The sequence below is a fragment of the Cupressus sempervirens genome, chromosome 7 (assembly GCF_028749045.1).
Source record: "Cupressus sempervirens isolate cs-2001-9-10 chromosome 7, ASM2874904v1, whole genome shotgun sequence".
Taxonomy (NCBI): Eukaryota; Viridiplantae; Streptophyta; class Pinopsida; order Cupressales; family Cupressaceae; genus Cupressus; species Cupressus sempervirens.
The window spans coordinates 21,634,636-21,646,682 of NC_143124.1; positions in this window are offsets into that span (position 1 = coordinate 21,634,636).

Sequence of the window (12,047 nt, forward strand, 5' to 3'; positions counted from 1 at the left end):
CTCAAGAAGAAGGAATTGACTATAGAGAAGCTTTTTCTCATGTTGCAAGACTAGATGGAGTCATAATTTTTCTTGAATACTTAGGTTATAAGAACTTCAAGGTATAGCATATGGATGTCAAATCTAGATCCCTGAATGGTATACTTGAGGAAGAAGTCTACATTGAACAATGTAAAGGATTTGTGGACCCAAACAAGAAGAATATGGTATGAAAACATAAAAAAGATTTTTATGGATTAAAACAAGCCCTAATAGCTTGGTATGAAAGACTTCATAATTACTTAGTAAAGATTGGATTTGAAAGGACAAATGATAAAAATAATATGTACTTGAAGACTAGTAAGAATAATGAAGTACTCTTACCTAAATTTTTTGTTGATGACATTATGTTTGGAGGAAAGGAAGCATTATGCAAATCATTGCTAATAAAATCATGAAGTAATTTGAAATGTCAATGTTTAGTGAGATCAAATTCTTTGTTGTATTACAAGTATATCAAATGAAGTTTGGTATTTTCATTACTTAGTCCAAATATACCAAGGAGATACTAAATATTTTTGGAATGGAAGATTCAAGATGAGTGAGCACACCAATGTCCATATGACATAGGCTATCTAAAAATGATGAATCTACTAATGCTAACCAAACACTATATAGATCAATGATCAAAAAATTTAATAGGTTGTTCAAAGTAGAGATGATATTGCATTAGCAATTGGGATGGGTTTTATATTTTTGGTAAATTCCACGAAGAATCGCATAATGAAAGTGAAAAGGATATTGAGATATTCAAAAGGTATAAAGGATTATGGATTGTATTACAAATAGACTGATAGTTTTGAATTGAAAGTATTTACTAATTCTAATTAGGTAGGGAATATTGATGATAGAAAAAATATTAGTGGAGGTGCATTCTTTCTAAGAAAGATATTGGTGTCATGGACAAGTAAGAAACAAAATTGTATTTCTCAATTAACACCTAAATTTGAGTATGTGGTTGCTACAGTAAACTATTCAAACATTATGTGGATCAAGTAATTGCTGAAAGGAATGAAAGAATAAATTATAGATCCAATGGTTATTTATTGTGATAATACAAGTGCTATCAACATATCACGGAATTTAGTGATGCACACTACTTGAAAGAACTAGTTCAAGACAAAGAAGTGAAGTTAGAATATGTAAACACCAAAAAAAAAATCATTGACATAATAACTAAATCCTTTCCTAAAGATTCTCATCAATATCTTAGAGGTAAATTAAGGGTTATTCCCTTAAGCAAAGAAACTTTAGGAAAAATGGTGCATTGCATCAAATGTGCTAATCAGAATATCATAAAAATTGATGCAAATAGTTCTACTTTAAGAGATGCTAAATGTAAGTTCTAAGAAGGTGAACAACATAATAGACTAGTCATAGACAAATGATAGGATTGAGCCAAACATGTAAATATCTACATAATTAAGATATATGAAGTGAATGAAGCCAAGAAATCTAAGTGTATTCAGTAGTGTTGTCAAAGAGTTAGAGAATCAAGAAAGAGGGACAGAATCACCCAAGAGGGAGAAGATAGAGAAGATACATAAATGGAGAGATTTGAAGTCAAAATTTAGAGGGAGTTTCTGAAATTGACTTGATGAGAATCATAATGAAACTTGGAATATTGGTCACTCATGCGAATGAAATATTTTTGATTGCATGATAATAATGAGGGAGATTATATTCCTATAAATGCACCATAATTTGTTGAAAGAGATATTTTATGGTGTTCCCATCAATGCCAAAGACGGAAATTGTTTGAAACTAGAATTGGAACTATTGTTGTATTGTCATTGATCTCAAATCTACTGATGAGACATGTTGCTAGCTGATCTAAATAACATATCTATTTGATTAATTAAGAGGATTTGAGATATTTCTTATAACAAAAGAACCTATATGAAAGGTTGAGTTATGTAAAGGAACCTATAATTAACATTTGATTAGTTAGACTTTGACAAAAGAAAGTGATTATTTAAATCATGTTGATGTTGAAGTCTTTACAGTATAAGTCAAGATATACCATTTATGTAAAGCTTGACTAAGAAATCTAGTGAAAGAGTAAGGATTGTCGAGTGATGCTAGGGTCAACCAAGTCATAGTAAGTGCTAAGTAACTTCAATGTTGACTAAGCATCAGTATGGGTCAAATTATAGAGTTGATGTAACACTAGAAGATCTATAGTGACCAAGTAATTTACTGATGATCATAGAGTGTCAGAATTTAGTAATGGCCAAGTAACAATATTTGTAATATGTATGAGGACTTAAGATTTCTAGTTGACTCATTTGATTTCTTGCAATATAAAAATTGTATCTAATTCAATAATTAGGTATCATACTAAATCCTCATCTTGAATTAAATGATTTAACTCATCAATCTTATTTGAGAAGTTTCATAAAAAGAAGGAAGTTAAGATTGCTAAGTTAAATCATTTATTTTAAAATGAGGATTAAGTACAGTATGTAATGAATGAATTCGAATGATAAGAAGTTTTATAAAAAGGAGGAAGATTGATATATAAAATGAGCTTGATGGATATACAAAATATGCTCATTTCTTTCCTATGGCTACTACATACTCAGCAACTCAGGTGGTAGAGGTCTTCTTCAGGGAGGATTCCAGATTACATGGTTTTCCTCAGAGCATTGTGAGTGATAGGGACAGCCGCTTCATGAGTCACTTTTGGCAGGAGGTATTTTAGTTGTTTGGCACTGAGCTTACACCTAGCACCATTTATGATGGTCAAACAGAGATTGTGAACAAATGGGTGGAAGGGTATTTGAGGAATTATGTGGCAGATCAACAGTGAGCTTGGGTCAGATGGATATATCTCTATCAGTATTGTTACAATACTACATACCATATGACTATACAAATGACACCCTTCATGGTACTTTATAGTTATGAGGTACCTAGTTTCTTAGATTTGTTGTTGGGAGACAGTTGGGTACCCCATGCAGGTGAACCATTACAGGAAAGTAAGGATATAGTTGCTACTCTTAGAGACAACATTTCTAGAGCTTAGAACCAGCAAAAGCAGTATGCAGACAAGAAGAGGACTGAGCGTAGTTTTGAGGTAAATGATATGGTTTACCTCATGTTGTAGCCATATAAGCAGTCCACTATCAAGAAGAGTGGTGAAGAGAAACTCAAGCCACACTATTATGGACCATTCAGGATCATCAGGCGAGTTGGTAAGGTGGCTTATGAGTTGGAACTTCCCGTAGAGAGTAGAGTGCACAATGTGTTTCATGTATCACACCTCAAAAAGGCATTGGGTTAGAATGCGATGCCTTCTATAGTATTACCTCCCTTGGATGATGAAGAAAAATTGATCTTAGTGCTAGAATCCATTCTGGATAGTAGAGAGAATCAGCTTCACAGGAAGAGAGTATTTGGTTAAGTGGAAAGATTTACCTGTTGAAGATGCTACTTGGAAGGGAGAGGTGATTTTGTAGCATCCAGCATTAAGATTTCTTGAGGCCAAGCAATTTTAGGAGGGGCAGACCTGTAATGTCCCCGTTTTGGAGGAGTTAATTATTTATAAATTTATCAATTAAACTATATATTACAAGGTAACTTTATATTTAATTACTTTAATAAAGTGATATATTTTATAAATTCATTAAATAAAATAATGTTCTAGAGGTTGCTAGAAGAAGTGGAATTGAGGAAAAAAGAATAAATAGGCATTGAGGGCTCATTACCTATCATCTAGATTTATTAATTATATTTGCTGATGTGCATTGTGGAGCCTAGGGTTTTTGCAAGTAGTCACAATTTGCCATTGAGAATGAAAACTCTCAATTGGTATGCAATTTTGAGGGTGTAAAAGATCACCTGAATTATTGCAGCTATGGGAAGGATATTTCAGTCCTTTCACTTGTGCTTAATTGCTAGTTTGGAGTTTCAATTGGAGTTGCACTTTCATCATATCATCTTTAGCATTCAGTCTCCAACATTTGATCAATCTAGTGGCCTATTGGTAGGGGTCATTACATGGGTCTCTCCATTAACTTGTGACAATTTGGGGCTTAGAAGATGGATTTTGAAAATTTCAAGTCCTGGGTGGAGTTGGGAACGAGCCGGAGATATTGAAGATTCAAAACTTCTCAAAAACTTAGAGAAAGAATGACCATTTTAATGGTTTGAACAAAGCATATTCCAAGAATAACCATAGCACTGATAAAATATCAATTGAGACAATCGATATCTAGGCAACAAGAATAGATTTTGTGTGTGCAGCAGATTCAAGCAAAGGACTGGTCTACTCTATGAAATTTACTTACTTTTATCAAACATGACCATATGAACTTAAATGGACAACATTGACAACATTTTACAAATTGATTCCAAGGCTTAACTTAGCCTTACATGTTGACTCAAATAGACATAAAATATATTCATAAACATGAATATGACATTTTAGAACAAAAATAATGAAATATCTATTCTTTATGTCCATTTTCCTAGGTGCTCTTACACCACAAATGCTTTTAACAACAAAGGTGCCCTATATCTACACAAGATTAGATATTTGATATCAAGAAATCTGATACCAAGAAATCTAATATCCCTCTGAGAAAGAGCCTGGAGAAGACAGGAATGGTGCCACAACATTCACTGACATGGTAGATGGATCGACCAGATGGATGGAGTGTCTTCCTGCGCTTGGCATTCATTTTGAGTTGGTGGCAATTAATCACACCATCAGATTGTAGCAAAACCCGGATCTCTCATCATTCATGATTCGTGCATCCATCGAATCGATCAGTCAATAGGCTCAACGAGCCAACTGGGCCATGCAGGCCAATCAAACCTTTGATCTCACCACCCTAGCAATCCCTTTATGTTTGACTGGGTGCTTACCACCCTTTTTGTGTGATTGGGTGCTATGTCGCTATCAGAAAAGTCTTCAAAGATCGCAATAGTGCCATAGCACCTAAGGGTTTCAACTTGACTATGCCACCTTTCATCATCTTTTCGTAACCTCACGTTAACCGCCATGTCAATTGCGACGACCGCAATGACCGCCAACCGCTAACCATCCTACTTACTGCGCTTCAGAAATTGGACCCATGAGGACACATGGCACAAGGGTGCTAAGTCACTATGCTAAAAACCTTGCAACTTCACCATGGCGAGATGGCGCCTGCCGCCAATCCATTTCCAATTCGATGATCACAAAACTTGACCTCCCGCGACCCTCCTTCTCTATTGATTCACCAGGCCCACTGATACATGGCATCTCTGTGTTGGTCTGTTGGTTACTTAAATCTAACTGCACCGGTGGCATGAAATGTGGCCCCGCCAGGACACGTGGCGTACTGGCGCTATGTCACCAATGTTAACTCCCGAGCAGTTCTCGATAGTGAGACAGTGCCAGTCGTAGATCCCTGTAGATCCGATGATCGTGAAGACTCGCCATTCCATCTGAGACTACTGGGTCTGTTGTACGCTATGCACTGACTCATACACACATGGCACTTCCCTATTTGGTTTGACGAAACATTAGCTAGCAACCCAAGACTTGATCCGCAGAGTGACCACGTGTCAGCTAGGCGCAATGTTGCTATGTGAAAATCGAGACCAAATTCCTATAGCACCATAGTGCCCACTAACAGCGTGCCCTGAGATTTACATGTGTCCCCATCTGCTTCACTATCCTGACGTCGGGCTGACAAATTGCACTGCAGAGTACCGACGGGACCCATCTGCCTGATCCTTCCTCACCACGTTGAACTTTTCGTTTGGGTGCTATGTTGCCATCGAAAAACAAATTCTTTTTTCGTTGGCGCCATGGCGCCTCACCATTTTTTGAAACCTCTAGGCCGTGAAACTTGTTTGCCCACCACCATGAAGCTTCTGACCTGCCGTACTCTGCAATCTACGATCGGACCCATCCCACTCGGTGCCATGTTTGCAACTGCACCGCACTCTGAATGACACCTGGCAATCCTTGGTGAGGCCTGTCCATGTCAATCCATGTGGCAAATGGTCGCTATGTTGCCATGATAAAATTTTTGCATCTCTGCCATAGCGAGATGGCGCCATCAGTCGATGCGACCCAATCTGACGATCGTGAGGACTCTTTGTACCTCGTGCTTCTGCCCTCCATGTCGGCACACCTGGAATCGCCTTGAGACACGGCCCCACCTGACACATGTCACCAGGGCATGATGTCACTGTCATAACCTTCGCACAACTCCTCCATAGCACGATGGCGCTTACCATTGACCCGAGTTGATCCGACGGTGGTGATCATAAACCCCGACTGTGTTAGTCATGCCGACAGAAACTCTGACCTAGCACATGTGGTTCCTTCTGATTTGTTGTCGCGACACCTAATTTTTTCAGTCATTGAAACTCACTGCCGTGAATATTTTCGTCGGGCGCTATGTCATTGTGGAGATTTTTTGGCCGATATACGATAGCGACATAGTGCCAAGGGCATCAAAGAACTTTTTTGACCCACCGAATGCCAGACCCACCCCTGCAATGTGTCGACAGGGAATCCTCGTGCTATCATAAATATCATGCATTTCCTTTATAGCGCGATGGTGCCAACCGTCGGTACCACTTAGATCTGACAACCAGAAACTCACAGGTCGTAATACTAATCCGAGACTAACCGTTGCACAAGCCACGCGTTCAAATTTAAATCCTTGGCAGTAAAACTAGAGGTAACACTTATGGTGACTCACAGGGGGCATGAGCCTGCTCAATGCATCACCAGTTCTTGAGAATGATCCATTGGGCCATGGAGTCTAAAAAGAGGGCTTGGAAGGTACGAAACTGAGAGCTGCAAGAAACCCTAACCCTTAATGAGGAAATCAAAACATTAAAAACCCTTGAAACTCTGGCTCTGTCTCTGCGACTTGAAAACAAAAATAGGACCTCCTCAGCAACCTGAGACTTGTCAAAACTTCGGGAACTGGAAACTCAAGAAGTGATCCATGTGCACGCGCACTTATTGCAAAACAGGAACAAACAGGAAGCAACTAAACTAACTATGTACATGGACTCACAACCTTTTCAGAAATAGGGCTTCAGATGGATCCCATTGACTGGAATGGGCAAAATTTCACCATTTGGCATGCTTAGCTGGAATGCATTGGCCTGTTTGCAACTGGAGATCAGATAAGGGCCACTCCATAGTGGATCAAATTTGGAGTGCCTTCCTAGTTTTGCTCTGTCTGAGTCCCACTTGAGAACTAAATCTCCTTCTCTGAAGATTCTGGCCCTTGCCTTCTTATCAAAACTCTTCTTCATCTGTTGCTGGTGTATCTCCAGGGTTTGCATAGCTTTGTTTCTCTTTTCTTCCAGTTCAATCAATTCTGCCATTCTCACTAACCTGGAACTATTTTCAACCAATTCCAACTGATGAGCCAACTCCAAGGATGGGAATTCCAACAAGATTGGAAGTCTGGCCTCCCTACCATATACCAGCACAAAAGGTGAATTCCCAATAGATCTCTTGGGTGTTATCCTATCAGCCCATAGAGCAGTACTTAATTTTTTATGCCAGAGCCTCTGATTGTCTTCTATCGTTCTCCTTATGATTCTGATCAGATTCTTATTGGAAGATTCAACCAAACCATTACCCTGGGGGTAGTAATTTGATGATGTGCTCAAATAGATATTGTGACTCATTGCCCATACACAAATCTGGGTTCCAACAAAAGATTTGGCATTATCTGAGATGATAGTAGAAGGAGCACCAAACCTAGATACAATTCCATCAAGGAATTCAACAACTGATGGCTCTGTAGCATCCTTCAAGGCAACTGCCTCTATCCACCTAGTGAAATAATCGGTAGCAGCCAAGATGCATTTATGACTTGCACTAGATGGAGGATTAATGGGGCCTATAAAATCCAACCCCCACTGGGTGAAGGGCTGATCCACCTGAATAGGATGAAGAGGAAGAGCTGCAAGTCTCTGTTTACCTGAGAAAAAAGCACATTTCTCACATTTTCTCACATTCCTATAACAATCATGGAACAATGATGGCCAGTAATATCCAGCCCTCATGATCTTCATGGCGGTTGTTCTAGCAAAGAAGTGGCCACCATCAGGGCCATCATGAAGTTCTTTAATCATCCTCTCAACCTGATCCTCTTCAATACATCTCAACAGGGTCCCATTAAAATCCCTCCTAAATAGGATATCATCAATCACAACATAGGGAATGGACTACAGTCTATATTGTCTTCTTTTAGCTCTGTCCAATCCTTGGGTGTATCCATTCCCTGATAAAAATTTCTTCATGTCATCCATCCAGCTCTTTGGGGCATTAACATTTCTTTCCTCTTGTTGCTCTGTTATTACCATAGCAACTTCTTCATCTGAATCCTGACCTAATAACATTTCTTTGCATAATCCTCTCCCTCTTACTAATTTGGTAATCTGAATATCAGCATCATATTCCATTACCCTAGTGATCCATCCAGCCCTCTTCTCACTGATATCTTTTCTTAACAGGAAGTCTTTTACACTCGCATGGGGCACCAACAAATGGATCCTATTGTGGGATAAGAGGTGTCTAAATTTCTTCAAGGCTCTAATGACTACAAGGGCTTGCTTCTCAAAAAAGCTATATTTATATTCATATTCCTTGAGTCCTTCACTAAAGAAGGCTATAGGTTGCTCCTCATTTTTGTCATTTGTCTGAGTCAAGATAGCAGAAATACTTGACTCACCACCTAAAGTGTAGAGGATGAAATATTTTTCAAAATTTGGGTTCATGAGAGTGGGGGTTGAGGCTATGGCTGCCTTGATTTCTTCAAAACTCTCCTTCCCCTCCTTGGTCCATGAGAAGACCATATCTTTCCTAAGCATGGTTGTAAAGGGTTTCACCATGATGGCAAGATTAGGAATAAACCTTCTTACAAAATTTATCCTACCAAGGAAACTTTGCAGCCCCTTCTTGTGTTTAGGGAGAGGAAGGGCAAGTATTGCTTTTGTTCTTTCTGGATCAATGGTCAACCCATCCTTAGATATAATGTGTCCTAGTAATTTTCCTTGGCTTGTAGTAAAGACACACTTGGTTGGGTTGAGGGAAACCCCAAACTCTCTACATCTTAGAAATACCTGTCTCAAATGATCAAGATGATCTTCTACATTCTTGGAATATACAGTTATATCATCAAGGTATACTAAGACAAACTTGTCAATTAATCTTTTGAAAGCCACCTCCATTGCCTTTTGGAATGTGGCACCTGCATTTTTTAGTCCAAATGGCATCTTGCAATAAGCATAGGTGCCCCATTTAGTAGTAAATTTTGTCTTATATCTATCAGATTCTTTAACCAACACTTGGTTATAACTAGAAAATCCATCAAGAAAAGAGAACCTCCTTGACCCACTGACCTTGGACAGAATTTGCTCCATAGAAGGGAGAGGATGGTGATCTTTAAGGGAAGCCTGATTAAGATCCCTAAAGTCCACACACAATCTAATTTCTCCATTCTTCTTCCTTACAGGGACAAGGTTAGCTACCCATGATGAGTGTTTGATAGGAAAAATTATGTTAGCCTCAATCAACTTGGATAGTTCCTTCCTCATTAAGGGTTCAATCTTGGGATTCACTGGCCTCTATTTTTGCCTTACTAGTTTGACCCTATCAACTAAATCTATGGTATGCTGAAACAAACTAGGGTCAAACCCCTTTAAGTCATCATATGTCCAAGCAAACACATCATTAAATTCTTGACATAGATGAATGAAATTTTCTTGCTCAGCCTCAGAGCATACCTTCCCCATGTTAAGAGATTTTCCATCAGCAATAGTAACTGGGGCATGGTCATCCTTTTCTGCAGCTAGATTTATTCCTTTGCCTCTTGACTGATCATTAGGATTAAAGACACTCTCCAAGGTAATGAGACCCTTGGGCAGTTTGTTGGAACTGAGGTGAATGATCTGATCACCATACTGATCTTGTAGTCTTGACTGATTTCTTTCTGAAAATTCTGCTTCATTCTGCAAGAAACTCACAATCTGCTCATCAGACTCAAACACTTGCCAATGAGTATTATTATCAGGAACAGCAGGCCTTACTACCACCTTTATTTGTTGCTTCTTCTCTTCCTCAAGATTCCTTGGCACATCATAAGATGCACCCACTACTGCAAGTCTATCAGTATATTTGTTTTCTTTCCTAGGAATGCTCTGGATATTAAATGCTTGGAAACCCTCAAGCAAATCCTAGACTCTGTGTTTGTAAGACTTGAGCAGGCCATTTTTAGTGATATTCTAATTTCTGACTTGATTCACTACCAACTCACTGTTTCCATATACTTTCAAGGCTTGAATTCCCCTCTTTTGAGCAAGTAGGAGACCTTGGATCAAAGATTCATACTGGACCATATTATTGGTACAACTGAATTGGAGCCTAAAAGAGAAGTAGTATCTTATTTGTGCAGGAGAGATCAACATAACACCAGCCGCTGATCCATTTCTATTCCTTGAGCCATCAAAGTACATACTCCATATTCCACTTATGTCATCATTAGCTCCAACAAGGTCAGGAACTTGAGCCTCCTTCTCTATTATGCAATATGTACTAAGGCCTGTCTCAAGAGTTTCCGACATAGGCTCAAACTGACATGTATATGCCCACTCATCTAAGAAGAAATCGGGAATCTCTGCTATGGAGGTGGCAAGCTCATTTACTATGTCATTTTCATCCATCTCTAGAATAGGGCAATTCATATTAATGAAGTTGGGGGTGTAGGGTTCAGTTTGATGAAGGGCTCGAGGTTCTACTCTAATTGAAGCATTAGCCCCATATCTGGTCTTAAATGACATATAAGACCAATCAGCAGATATGAATCCACCTATTTGGTCAGTGAAGTCTCTTGAAAGACATATGGCAAAATAGGGCTTGACTTTAGCAACAGATATGTCTTGAATCACAGTACAACCAGGGCATGCATGTAGGGCCATTTCCACATTCCTAAGGATGCCTATGGTTTTGACAGTACTCCCATCTAGTTGTAACACATCCCTAATAATGGGCTCATATTTCATTCCTAAAGCATCAGCAACACACCTAGGCATTACTGAGCTACTAGCCCCTGAATCTATCATGCAATTATGGACTAATTTTCCCCCTATAATCAGAGAAACATAGAATGGAGGAGGTCTAACCTTTTTATGTGTCTCCACATCACCTACTGGTTGTACTAAACTAGTGTCACTCTCCATGGTAGATGACTGATCTTTGGGTTCAATCTTCTCCAATTCTTGCTGCAGCATCCTTTTCTGCATTGTTATGGTGGCAACAGCATCCCACATGGAAATGCTTACATCAATTTTTTTCATTTTCTCTACCACACTCAAGGGTGCATTAGGAATTTTGGCAGACACTTTGGGAGCTGTTCTCATGAGAGGTTGAGATGGAGCAACATAGGGATCACTTACATCCTCCTTTCTTGGACCTTGCCTTTGTTGTTGTGAAGTGTTTGTCTGCTCACTTGCTGTTTGTATATGAGGTGTAACACTTGAATTTGAGGCCTGCTTAGGAGAAAGGGGGGCAGTATGTTCCATAGCTCTCTTCTTGCTTCTTGCATTATGAGCAATGGAATCCTGGTTTACATTACAATGCTCCTCCATTTGATGATTCATGAAAGATCAATCACCCTCCCTCTGAATATATGAGGCCTCCTTGGGATGATCTTCCTTGTATAATTGCTTTACTGCGGACTCCTGGACAGTTAGGGCCAAATAAGAATCTACCTACTAACATAGGCAATAGGTATAACAATAGTTACATGAAGGACAAAAGTCTTGATCTTGGGCTAAGTTATTTTGAGGAACTAAAGCTCTGTTCTAATTTGAGCTTGAAGCAGCAGCATGACTATTTTGCCTATTCTGATCAAAAGAGCTATTCCAATGATTAGGAGGCCTACCACCACTTGGAGCTTGATGTTGTAATTGGGGAGGCTTTCCACTTTGGGCTTGCTGCCTTTCTAAGGCCACCACCTTGTTACTCATCTTTTGTA